Raw genomic sequence first — 14061 nt, 5'->3', positions numbered from 1 at the left:
ATGAATACATTCTGCCAAATGTCTGCTGGTGTTCATTGAGATTTTTGAATATCTTGCGATGTTTAAAATAGGCATTTTTAGCTTGCATTTCAGAGAAACAAAGGTGATTTCAAAGCGCTTTTTTTTTAGCCACCGGCACTGCTGTTTTTCCTTTGGCACACATTTCACTCATGGCACTCCTGGCCCCTCACGCTCGCACTGGTGGGTGGCAGGTCAGGGGACCATTTTGCTGTGTGCAAAACTGCACGGTTCTCCAGGATTCTGTCACAAATGTGGGTTTTTCTGCCCTCTTGGATTTCCTAAGCCCACAGCACCAAGTGCTGCAGCATAATAACTTGAACGTGGGCCAAGACACCCAACAAGCCCCCCCGCCCGACTGCGCTTTGATTTCGAGTCAAGGGGGAGTCGGGTGCAAAGGATGTTTGATCCACACGTTGGTAGGTCCGCATCCTCTTCTTCCAATTCCGCAGATGGCACAGTTCAGCATCTTTTCCTCCATCCGGTTGGATCGATCGGTTCTCCTCGCCTGCCCATATGGGAATATTGGGCGGTACCCCGGGACGCTCAGATCTTTGCTCCCGGTCTCCAGGTCGTCTTCCGTGGTCAGTCTCCGGGTTTCATCTCTCCTTGGATGATAAAGCAAAAGCTGCAATACCTATTCGTAGACATTTCTCCCCCACTATTGATATAGTGGGGCGGCATATACATTTTATAGTCAAAAACATGAACATATACATTTTTTAAATCAGGAGGCAAGAACATGTTCAAGAATCATAGAATTGTATAGGCTATATGTGGAATGTTTTAGGGTGGAACTGAATTAATCTGGAGCAGTCCCCTCTGGTATTGCAGAGGACTCCTCCAGTTGCTGCAGAGTGTGCCTAGGATGGCAACACTTTAGCTGATTTATATGTACCCACTTGTCTTACCCTTCCGCTAGACTACCTTTGGGGATGCGGATCTTATACGCTACTGGGGAGACCTTGTCTATAATTTCAAACAGTCCCTTCCATGTAGGCAAACATGTTCGCTGTTTGGCCTGGTTTCTTTGGAAATTGTATAGATAAACCCGGTCTCCCACATTATATTCCTTCCTGGTGGTCTTCAGGTCGTAATTGGTCTTCATGCTATCAGCTGATCTTTCTAGATTCGGCTGAGCATAGGCAAAAGCATGTTGGAGGTGTTTCCTTAAATTCTCCACATACTCATGAGTTGTGGAGGCATTTATCAACGTCTGCTCTTGGGTCCTGTAGAGCAAATGCTGGGGAAGCACCATCTTGCGTCCAGTCATCAGCTCAAATGGAGACATTTTAGTTGCAGATGACGGGGTAGATCAGATGGCCATTAGGACCAGAGGTAATCGGATATCCCAACTTGGCCCAGAATCTGCCACAAACTTTTTTAAGATGCTCACAATGGTCCGGTTGTAGCGTTCTACTTCCCCAGAAGAAGCTGGCCGGTAAGCAATATGTAACTTCCTTTTGAGCCCCAATATCTCCCACATCTTTGTCATTACCTTGCTGGTGAAATGGCTACCTCTGTCTGACTCAATCCTTTGAGGTAGACCAAAACGGGAAAAGATGTGGTTACTCATCAGGGCAGCTGCTGTTTCTGCCTTGCAGTTTGGGGCCGGGAGACATTCCACCCACTTGGTAAACAAGCATGTGACGGTCAACATGTACTTGTTTCCACTAGACGAGCGAATTACAGGGCCTACAAAGTCGATATGCAAATCTGACCATGGCAATGTCATCCCCCTCTTTCGGAGAGGTGCACGGTGTGTGAGGGATGATGGCTGAAATTGTGCACACACAAGGCACCCCTTCAAGAATTGGTCGAGGTCCTGCCCCATGTGTGGACAGTATGCAACCTCTCTTAAGATCTCAAGTGTTGTGTGAAACCCCCTATAACCGGCTGTGGCCGCATCATGGGCGTGACTTAACATCAGGCTTCGGAATGAGGTAGGGACCACCCACTGATCATGGCCAGCTTGGGATTTCCTTACCAACAAACTGTCTTGGATTCGGAACATCTTTGGACATTTCATCAACACTCTAAGGTCCCCCTTCCCAATGTAATCGGTATCCGTCAGGGGAAAGTTATCAGGGTCCTCAATGTGTTGGTAAAACTTACCCATTATTGGATCCCCCTTTTGAGCCGTAATTAAATCAGCATCAGGGGTCTCCTTACTCCATTGTGCAGTTGAAAGATCGTTGTGAGCATATTTCTGGGACCTAGTGATAGCAGTGACTTGGATTTCCTAAAACAGGGACTCTATTTCTATTAGATCTCCTTGGATGGCCCCGGTTTTGGCCAGCTGATCAGCTAAGTCATTTCCAGTTTTGTCTGGTCCCTCTACTTTGGAATGACCCTTGATCTTTTTCCAGTAGATGGTCATCCCATTCGATGTGACCAGATCATCAACATTTTGGATTAACTTCCCATGTTTCAAGGGTTTGTTATTAGCACATAACATGCCTCTGGTTTTCCAATTGACCAGGTGCTCCACGAACCTGTTCCGTACATGGAGTTGATGTTGGATAGCAGTGAGGATGGCTTGATGCACAGCCATCAACTCTGCTACCTGACTACTTCGGGGACCAATTTTGTACCCAGCGGAGGGTTCTGGGGACTCATTCACCCATGTATTCCCTACGCCAGCCACCAGTTCTTTCTCCCCGTCGTTGTCAACATGGTAAGAGCATCCATCAACATAGACAGTGGGCATTCCCTCACACTTTTCTTCTTCAAAGCCTTTGTGTGGGGAATTAAGGTATGCCTCCATGTTGTCCTTGAGTTTTAGACTTTCGTCCTCGAGACAGTTTTCTCTGGCACAATCATGCAAGTCAACCAGACCTTGCGCGAGGGGACTCTTCTTGTTTTGGCCATATCTGACTTCCACAGGAAAGCCTTGCATTGACAGAATCCAGGAAGTAATTCGGGAATTACTCACATTTCCGGCCCGGATTCTGTCACTTTGGAGTCTCCACTATGATGTGTTCCCCCTGGATGAACGGGTGGTAATTCTTCAATGCCCACACCGTTGCCAGGAGTGCCTTTTCACAATCGTTGAATTTTTCCTCCACAGAGGATAAAGTTTTGCTCGCATAGGAGATTATTTTATTGACCTTGTCATGCTTTTGGTATAATACTGCCGTCAAGCACGTATTAGAGAACCCTGTCTCCAGGAAGAACTCCTTGTTTCTGACAGGGTAAGCTAGGCAAGGCGCTTGTGAGAGGTTTCTTTTGAGTTGTCTTACTGCCTCGGATTGTTCTGGACCCCATTCCCACTTGACCCCCCTCTTCAAAAGATGAATCAGGGGTCTGGTGATCTCTGCGTAGCCCTCAATGAACTTTCTGCTGTAATTAGTCAGTCCAAGGAGGCTCCTTAGTTCCCGCAGAGTTGTGGGATCCTTCAGTTTCTGAAGTGCTTCCACTTTCTTTTCTTGGGGACAGAGACCCTGAGGAGTAATCTCATGCCCCAAGAAATTAACACGGGTTCTACACCACTGTGCTTTCTGAAAGGAAAGTTTTGCTCTGGCGGCCCTCAACTGTGTCAGAACATAACGGATCTCCGCTATGTGTTCTTCCACAGATGAACTTTTGATGAGGACATCATCTACATAAGCCAGGTTACCCCTCGCACCCAGGTCGGGCATGGCCTTATGTAGGAAAATATTGAATTCATTGCCGGAGTTGAGGTATCCGAAGGGATTTCGGGTCCATGTGTACTGCTGGCCCCCAAAGGTGAAAGCCAGTTTGTACTGGTCCTCCCTACTGACAGGCACGGTCCAGTATCAATTGGTCAGGTCTATTGCAGTGAATACCTGTGACCCCTGAATCTGGGCCAGCCCTTGGTCAATGTAGGGCAGAGGCCATCGGGAAGTATGGACCCGTTTGTTGAGCTCCCTAAGGTCGGCACAGAGTCTGCACTGGCCGTTTGGCTTCAATATTCCCAGCACCGGATTATTGAAGGTGCTGAGTACTGGACAGATTATTCCCCGTGACTCAAGGTTCTTAATTATTTCCGTAAGGGACTCCATGGATGCGAGAGGCAAACGATATTGCTTCACAAACACTGGAGTCATTCCAGGGTCCGTGGGAATTGTTGTTGTGTGGATGTCGGTGCGACCACAGTCATATGAGTCTACCTCAAAGAGATCTTGGAAATCCAAGAAAACTTGTTTCAGCTTTTGCTTCTGTTCCAGAGTCACACAGGCATCAGCTAGGTTGACTCTCTCTTCCACCATCTGCCTGAAGCCTGGAAAGACTTCTGGTTTTGCTATCTCAGCGGCCTCCTCCAGCTGGGTGGAGAAGTCCCTGGTCAGAGTGCTGATTTGGACTGAAGGCTTCAGGTGGGAAAGGCAGCCCTCATGGACCTGGAAAATCACCTCATCCCTTCTAAAGTCACAAGTCATGTCTTCCTTACCATAAGGGCAAGAAGTGTACACCAGGAAGTTCCCCCCATGCCGGGTAAAGATCCTGTCTGGTGTTGTATTGTCATCACTGTCACTGTCAAAACAGTCCTTGGGGATTGGTCCTAACAGTTCATTTCCTAAATCAATGGAGAAATGTCGGTCATCAACCGCCATTCCAATAATGGTGCCTGCGTCTAGAGTAATACTCTTTAAGTCGCTGTTATCCACCTCTATTGGAATGGTGTCATGTTCTATGTTGACTAATGGTGTTGGGTTTACCCCTAACCCTTGCTGTTGGAGAGAAGCATTTAGATGAATATAAGCATCAGGGTTTTTCAATTTTTGTCCTCTTTTAACTTTCACTTCCAGGGAGAATTGTCGGGTCCTTTCTGGGATGGTGACTTCCTCTTTAATCTGAATTTCAACTGCATAAGGTAGAAATTGAGCCGACCTAAATGCTTTTTCTGGATCATCAAAGCCCATGGGATCATCCGCGCTAATCGGGACCAAGCTTTGAAGTTTATTAGGTCCAAACTAATGGCAAAGCGATTGAGAATGTCACTGCCTAAGTAAAAGGCGGCAGTGACCTCTCGCACGACCCAACAATTATGGACTATGCTCTTGTTGCCAATGGAAATTTTGAGCATGCACCTGCTTGGCAGGAGATATTTCGAATTGGGTGTTTCCAGATCCATTTCCCATTTGTCTATCAGTTTGAATGTGGGAATTGCTGGATCTTCTGGGAGTTGGCGGAACATGGCTTCGCTGATGAAGTTCTTACCGTTGTTCACACATACTCAAGCGAGAACAGTCCTTCCCATCATTTAACTGAACAGGGATGAACAACTGCTCTCCAACTTGCTGAATATCATGCTATGAGCTGATTTCACATCTTTCTGGACTATAGGAGTGGGCATGTCTGATTGTGGATTGGTAAAGAATTTCAGAGTGTTTCCTTCCAGTGTGGAATACCACCTTAGACTGGAAGGAAGGTTGATTTTCAGAAATAGAGAGGACCCCCCATCACCGGTCTGTTGCCCTACTGCTATTACTGTCATGTCTGGAATTTGGTTGTTCTGGAAGTGAAATTCTACTTGGTCAGATTTTTGTTCAACCATGTGGCAGGTGCCGTTTAAACTAACATGTTTGACACTCTGTTTTAATTTTATTGGTCGGCTAGTCTGGGTCCAGAGGACCTTGTTTACACAATCTATTAGGGGTGACAACCTTCTCAGGAGGTCATTCCCTAGTAAACAAGGGGTGCCCTCTGGAGTCACTACTATGACCGGGTGTTTCACCTTGTGTCGCCCAATTTTGATGTCCAAATCTGCAGTCCCCTCGACAGGAATTTCCTTCCCGTCAAAGTTCTGGAGTTGTCCAGGAAGAGAGGTGAGGGGAATTTGGTACTACATCAAAGGCCCTTTTGGACAGAAGGGTAGCTTAGGATCCAGTGTCCACCAGTGCCAAAATTGGACCCTGCCCCTGTAATTGTACCGGAGCATAGTATCTTCCCTCCTTCTCCTCAAAAGGCCACAGATAATGCACATTTTCGGACAACTGGTGGGCTAACTTTCTGGTTTTGGACATGGCGAGAGAAGAGATTTGGGCAGAATTCTGTGGAGAGTCATGGGAATCTGAAAGAAAAAGTTTGCAACTGGATATTGATGCGGTTTTTGGTTCCCCTGGTTCCAGTTCTGGGCCGCCCCCCCTTTTTGGAGGCAGTCACCTGGATTTGTTTGAACCAGGGGTTTTCGGTCTTGTTGGTTCTGGGATAGAATGATGGGCGGCGACAGATCAATCCCCACATCTACCCAGTCTATTGATTCGGTTTTAGGTTACCCTGGTTCTGGTTCTGGGCTGCCCCTGCCTTTTTGGAGGCAGTCACCAGGATGGGTTTGAACCAGGGGTTTTTGGTATTGTTGGTTCTGGGATAGGATGATGGGCGGCGACAGCTCAATCCCCACATCTACCCAGTCTAGGCTGGAATCCCTTGGGACCCATTTTTCCTTGGGAGGAGTTCCCCCATCTCTGAAGGAGAAGCTCCTTTTCTCAGGATCCTCTTGGGATCCCTCTCCCTCAAATTGGAAGATCTGTACCTCCTCCACAAAATGGGTCTGTTTGGGTCCTTTGTTTCTCCTACCTCCTCTTTGGTCCTTGGGTGGCAGACTTTCAGGGGTAGGAGATTTTGTTTCCGGTTCCTGGGTTTCCAGGGGCTGTTTACAAGTGGGGAAGGAAGCTTCCTCGAAGGCTTTACACCCCCCTTCCCATTGTGCCTCCTCCCTGGGAACCGGTGGGTTATCGGGGTGCTGCCCCCGTCATTGTTCTGGAGCACCAGGTCCAGAGTTTGGGGCATTCTGCGCTGGCATGCTCATCTGAGGGTTCTGTTGCACCCTCAGCATGTGACCCAGATCCCGTGCCATGTTTTGGACCTGGCGCTCAAGTTGTGAAACCCGCTCAGGCTGATACGGGGTTCTATTTTCTCCCCTGAGCTGATCCCGGGAAGGGTAGCTATCCCTTCTCTGATAATACCCCGGGTTGGGAAGGTTTGGGTACCTCTCCACCCTTGGCCTCCCCTCTCCCGGATTAGGTTGTCTGGGCTCAGGGAATTGGGAAAAGAAGGATGGATGGTTTTGGGGTTGGAAGTTGGGTGGATACCTGGGAAAAAAGTTCTGCCCAGTGTTTGGGGAATTTCTGCCCTCCTGTGGGAAGTTAGGAGGGAAGCTCCCCCCTTGGGCTGGAGGAGTCCACACATAACCCAGGATGGGTCGGTTTCCCTTGTAGCGGGGACTTACATAGTCAGGGGAGCGGGGGACCCCATTTGTGGGACTACCTCCTTGACTCCCTGTCTGTGACTGGCCCGAGGGCCTTCTGGGCTGTGAATTATTTGGTGCAAGCAGGTTTTTAGGTCCCCCATCTCCAAATCTAAAGCAGGGGGAACCTTTACCTCTGCCACCTTGGCAACAGCAGGGGTGCTGTTGGTTTTGGTTTTTTTTGGCTGATTCTTGTTTTCCACCGGTTTCTGCACCTCATAGATGCGGGTGGCTTGCTCAATGACCCAGTCTAAAGATCTTTTCTCGTGAAAATCTCTCACGAGCTGGGTCATTATTTATTTGGGGAGAGCATGGAAAAATGTGTTGATGAATTCTCTGCTTTCCGTGTGCACCCTTCTGGTGCTCTGCGCAAAGGCACGCTTCAATTCTTGCACAAATTCTTGTGTGGCCTGATCCTCCCCACATTGCAAATTGTAGGCTGCCTTGCGAGCCTCTTGGGGATTTATATGCACAGAAAAGTGTTTCAAGATGGCCGCCCTATAGGTGGACCATCTTGAATGATTTTGGTCCTCCAGCCCCGCAAAGAAACTGGAGTATTCTGGGGAGAATGTCCATTCGACATTCTGGATGCAGCTACTGCTGTCCTTCAACTGGAAGGTCTCCATCATTTGCTCAAAGAGCTCCAAGTGTTCCCACACAGAATACTTGGAGTTCTTGTGATAAGGCGTGATGACACTCCTGATTGCCTTAATCTGTTTTAAGGGGTCCTTAAGCAAGGCCCTTTTTGTCTTATTGGCCTTTTTGGTTCGGGTAACCCTGGCCCATTCATCCTCTGACTCAGAAGCACTGCTCCCCGAGGTGCCCGTCTGATCTTCCAGGTTTTCCCGGATTCTGCGAGCCTGGGAATGGCTGGCAGAATGAGGGGACCTGGTCTCCTGTGTCATGTGATGCTCAGAGGAGTCTTCAGATCCCTCCTTGCTACCAGGATTTGCTGGGTACCCCCCCACTGACCTAACTGGGAAGAGTTTTTCAGGATGCCCTTAGTGGGCCTACTCTCCTGGGGTTCCCCACTAAATTGCACTGTGCTTGGGAGCCCATACCCGGATGCCCGCCCATCCATTCCTGGGTGGTACTGGCCTATGAGCTCCATCCTTTTGGCTGGATAGTAATCTGCCATCCCTGTGGCCCTGTGCTCATGTGTGCCCGGGGACATGGGGTGGCAGAGTCCAGGGACTGGGAGAGGTGGAGGCCTCTGGTACTAGGGCTCCTGATGTTATGCTCAGGTGTTTCCTTTTCCCAGCGAACTTCATCTATATCAGACCCTGCTCCTTGTTGCAATGCAAGAGCCTGCGCTTTCAGTTCCTCAACCAAGGCCTTACTAGACTCTGTCAGTCTCTCCTGCATGGCTACCTGTTGCTGGAGCCTATCATTGTGCTGACAGAGAGCCCCATTCTCTCTCTGTGCCTCCTGATTGGTCCTGGAATACTGGGCCAGTCTTTGCTGCAGGAGGGTTACCTCCTGAGTCCCATCCCTACTGGCCTGCTCCTTTCTTGCCAGAGCATCTTCCACCCTCCTGGTGTGCTCTAGCAAGTCATGATGCTTTTTTGGAGGTCACCCAGCCCCTGGAGGGCCAGGTGATATCCTTCAATTTTTTCTTTTAATTGGCAGACTTCCTGGCCTAAGGTGTCCCTTTTCCTGACTAAGAGCCTGCATCAATGCCGCTAGGTCGTCCCTCTGCCTTTGAAAGGCACCAGCTTTCTGGCGTTCTTGATCAAACTCTGCCTGGGTATCCAGGTCTTTCAAAATCAATTTATTGCTTTCCTCTTTCTCCCTATCTAGGTGGCTTTGCAGGGTGACTACCTGCTCTGCGCATGCCCTATTGAAGTCCAGTTGTTGCTCCAGCTTTTTCTGGCTATGCAGTAGGGAGTCCAAACCTTCTTGGTACTCCTTCTGCAAGACCAGCAATCTGGTATCCTGGTCAGACTTTTCCTGTTGCAGGATACACATGTCCTCTTTGATTTTAATGAGATACTGTCTACTCTCATGTTCTGACTCCTGGCTCCTGTGCAGCCTCTGCTCAGAAGAGTCCAGATCAGATTGGGCCTTCTCTAATGCCATCAGTTGCCTATTTGCCAGATCTTGGCCTTCAGCACATTTGTCCTGTATGGCTCCCATATGTAAATATAAATATGCCGCTACCCTGGCAATCTTGTTGTGCTCATCCTTTGCCTTAGGGGCCATATATAGTTCACTCAGGGCCACATGTAAGGGACCCTGATCTCTTCATATATCTGACCCTGTTTCAGTGATCTGGGGTGCGATTGCCTGCAACCAGATCGCCTGGTCCTGATGAGCCCATTCACCTCTCACAAATAGCTTATGTAAGAGGTGTTCTCTGGCTATTTTGATATCTACCAAGGTCGTCATTCTGGAACTTGATTTCCTTCCTGACTTACAGACATTTGTATTTTATTTTGCAAAACAGACCGTTTCCTTAGAGCGTTCCTTTGAGGAGTGTTTTACAGCGTAACACAGCGTTGTGATCTTACCGGATATGTATCCTGTCAGCTGGCACACTGTATTAATCTGCACAAGTGATAGATCTAATCCAGAATCCCCGGCTACGAGCCCCCACTTTGTTAAAGACTCCAATCAAGCAGTCCCACTAAGTCAGTGCCTTGTCTGGGATTGCTCAAGGAAAGCCCTTATTTATATATTTTTATGTCCAGTTTGTGTACTCTGGATGACAACCCTTATATAACACCCCTCTCTTAGAATCCCCCTGACCCCACTGAGCCAAGAATAAGTTTGTCTTGCATATTTAAAAGGTTTATTTGAGAATTAACAATATATATATATCGCACTTTTATAATAAATTAATAATTGACATCACACTTAGACATATGACAGTGAGTGATCAACAATGGATAATGTGATACTAGCACACTGGGTAATTACTTAGGAGTAGTATAGAGGATAAGGTAGCTGAGAATGCTTTATATGGTACAAGGAAATGCAAGCTGGAAAAGAAGCAACACAGGAATAAACTTGATATGATTTCAGCAAAACATAATAAATTCACTTTTCCCCTTTTGGCAATTCACCCCCCCTCTATGCAATGTAAGGAGGTGAAAGTGACACACACAGTCTTCAGGAATACAATCACAGTACAATCCAATTCAGTTCCCCCCTAGCAAGCTTAGATCAACAGGGATGATTTTAAACACAGGCAAAGTACTTTAAAGGTGATATGCAAAGAAGGGAAAAATATGCTAAACATTATTTTAATTCCCTCTAGAGGTTCAGGGTGAGTTATAGCTACTTTAAATTATTTCAGGATCACTTTAGCAATGCTCTATGAATGATTGTCGGGTTGCAAACGAAATTCAGCAAAGGAAAGCAAGGACAAATATTTTTACACGTGGCTGAAATGAAGCAAAATGTCAAATCGCTGCAATTTAGTCGCGTGCATCGAGCGCAATTACGGAGGAAGCATAAGGAGTAGCAAGTCACTTTAGAGCTTGTGGGAAATCTTAGAATCTCAGCTTCAAAATAGAAGTTAAAACTCGCTTTTATCACAAACGGTTCAAGAGATACGGACGGTTTTGTGGAGGTAGATTTTCAGAAATGAAATTTTAAAGTTTCAGAATGACAGATGACAGTTTTGCAGCTTCGAATCAAAAGACGGGACACGATTTTTAGGATGCAGTTCTCAATAGGTTAAAATAGTTTGAATTAGATTATTTTAAACTAAGAGATTGTTTTTTTACAGTTCTGGCTGGGTACTCACACTATATTTTGGAAGGAATGGGCCTCGTCACAGATCTGGTCAGGTTGACTGCGGTTCTCTTGCCACGGACGGTCTTTAGTACCGGTTCTCTGGTTACAGCGGTCTGGGTCAGCTCTGCTCTGCTGGTCTGGTCTGGCACTCGGCGCTTCACAAAGGTCTGGTCTCTGGTTCCGGGTACATCTCTGTTTTCTGGGTGTTTCTGGCACAGGGTTTTAGGCCAGAATCAAACAGCTCAGCCCGGCTGTTTTACTCTGAAGTGCCCCTTGGGAGTCTGGAGTAAATCAGTTTTCAAAAGATTTTGAGACCTGCTGACAAATTCTGAAGTCTGAATTCAAAGTTCTGGTCTCTGTCTGGATTTGAAGTCTAAGTGCTGGATCTGGTGTCTTCTGACAAAACGCTCCGCAAGAAACCAGCTTGAAGTGGGAAGTGAAGGTCCCTACCTGTCCTGCACAGTCTCCTTTTATGTGTTTAGAAAGTGGGAGGGTCGGCTCATCTTCTATGCCCAACCCTCTCAACTTATCATTGGCCAGTTCCTCCTCTCTCCCTTGATTGGGGGAACAGGGTTGTGAGTCAGAGTGATGAGGTAGGTTTATGTTCAGAGGATCCTCTCCTTGTCAAATTGCACACAAATCTATTTTTTTATTTTTTTATTAATTTTATTGGTTTAAAATCAAACCTTTAAAATATTACACAACCAAAATCAACAGAAGTAAAAACCACAAAAGGCCAGTGACCTTTATCTTTCCCCCCCCAATTTGACCTCCTCCTTTCTCGCTGCCCAAACAGAAAAGTCACATTGACAGATTTTATTTTCTATGATCAACCTTGAAAGCACTTAAACTCATTCAGGCATTCTCACAATTGTCCGGTTTTATCTTTTAGTTTGTCATTAATGACGGCCAGGAAGGAGGTCAAGGGCAAGATTAATTTCATATCTAATCCATTCCACATTCTCCTCCACCACTCGTCTGCACATGCAGACTGATTTTCGTGATACCACCGGCCCTGATGAATTGATCTTGCATCTTTCAACGCTGAGCAAAAGAGGACGAAGTGTTTAAAGGACTCCAACTCCTTATTACAAAAGCGACAGATAGAATTTAGTCCCACATTACACGCCCAGTGGCCGGTTTGCTCTTTCGTTTTCATTGCATTCAGCCGAAATAGCATGTATAGTCTTCTGGCTTTCGAATTCGGGAATCGAGTCAGATATTTTTGAAGGATGTTGTAACCCCTTGATTCAGCAGGAGAATTTTTCATCGCATTGGTGGCTAAACGCTCGTTACAAGTATTTATCCAGTCAGCGCGCCATAGGGTCACTTTAGCAGCCGTAGGATTTGTGTGAAGAGTTTTCAAGCTAATGTTGTTAAATGCTAAAAGATCTTCACATCTTTTTATCCATTGAGAGAGAATATCTGAGCCTCCCGATGGAGCATTGTGGAATATCTGGAATTGGAATATTCCTTCCTCTGCTCTAGTTTTTCGAAACAGTGCTAGTTGGTTCAAGCATATCCTAGCGTGCAGTGAAATTAAAGCTAATTTGTATCGTATGCAGGCTGATGCAATTCCAGGTGGTAAGTTTAAGGTTTTGGTCCAGAACATATGTTCTAATGAGTTCCAGTGTGTCGCCGGGCAACCAAAGGCATTTTCCGCGCCGTAAGCCAGAATCGGCACAACTGTTTGTTCATAGAAGTTACGCAGCGGTTGCAATGAAAATCGCCCATATTTTCTATGTATCACCGAGCCCTGGCAGGCCAGCTGACCACATTTTCTCTTTGAATCGACCACCCAAGGGTCGTCACATATGCCGGAATTTAGATTCATGGCGAGGTATTTTACGCTTTTTGAGAGCTGCAATTTCATTTGATTTAGAGACCATACATATTTTAAGTCTCTTGAGTTACGACTTGTTTTTAAATTTTCAAACACCAGTATTTCTGTCTTGGTTATATTGATCTTCAATTTATTCTGGCAAACATATTTTTGAACAGCTTCGAGTTTGCGTTGAAGACCAATCGGTGTTAAATCTAGAATTACCAAGTCGTCAGCATACAACAGCCAGCTTACCTTCGATGAATTGAGTTTTGGTGGAAAAGATCGCACCGATTGAATTGCGTCCCCAATATCAGAGATAAACAGGCCAAAGATTGCAGCTGCTAATGGGCAACCTTGCTTGACTCCTTTGCATGTCTTGATTTGAGCTGACAACGTCCCCGATGTGTCCAGCCGAACGGCAATTGAAGTATTAGAGTGAAGCTCTTGAATTGCTGCAAGTAAGCCAACCGGGCAGCCCCACAGTTCCAACTTTTGCCACAATAGTTTACGATCAATCATGTCAAAGGCCATGGAGAAGTCAACGAAAGCAAGATACACTCTTGTGTTAGTTCTCAAAGCTTCCATTTTCAGCAGATTTAGAACCAGCAGGTTTAGTGAACACCCCATAAATTTCACAAAACCCGCCTGTCTTTCATCTACTCTTTTCGCTGATTTAGCCCAAGTGATCAGTTTTACTTGCAACAGGGATGAGAAAATCTTGCCCAGAACGTCGAGCAGGGCCACCGGACGATAATTTTCCGGTGATGCTCTGTTTCCTTTCTTAAATATTGGCACGGTTATCCCAGTCTTCCATGAGGCTGGCACTTGCCTTGCAAGTTGATTTTCGTAAATAGATCAAAACACAAGTATGTCCATAGATCAGGAAACTGTTTGATCATATAGTTAGACAACCCATCGGGGCCGGGGGCCCGCAAGTTTTTTGCTCTCATGATTATATATCCGATATTGTCCTTTGTGAAATGTAAATTCCATGATGTTAGATTGGTAGTTGACATATTTGGAGCAAGATCTTTGAAGTATGGGGCTGTGAAGTGGTTTACCCACTCTATTTCAGAAATAGGGCAAGCTTGTAGGGCCACTTGCAAGGTTTCCATGCAGTTGATAGTTTGCCAAAACTCGCCACTGTTTTTATTCATAAGGATCTTCATCATTGCTTCAGCATCGTTTTTATGTAATATAAATCGATGGCTTTTGATCCAATTTTTATAGGCTTGTTTGACTACTTTGTTTTTTACTGCTATTTCAC

This window comes from Ambystoma mexicanum, chromosome 7p, assembly GCF_040938575.1.
Source record: "Ambystoma mexicanum isolate Mex_15411 chromosome 7p, UKY_AmexF1_1, whole genome shotgun sequence".
Classification (NCBI taxonomy): Eukaryota; Metazoa; Chordata; class Amphibia; order Caudata; family Ambystomatidae; genus Ambystoma; species Ambystoma mexicanum.
Note: the sequence above shows the minus strand (reverse complement) of the source record.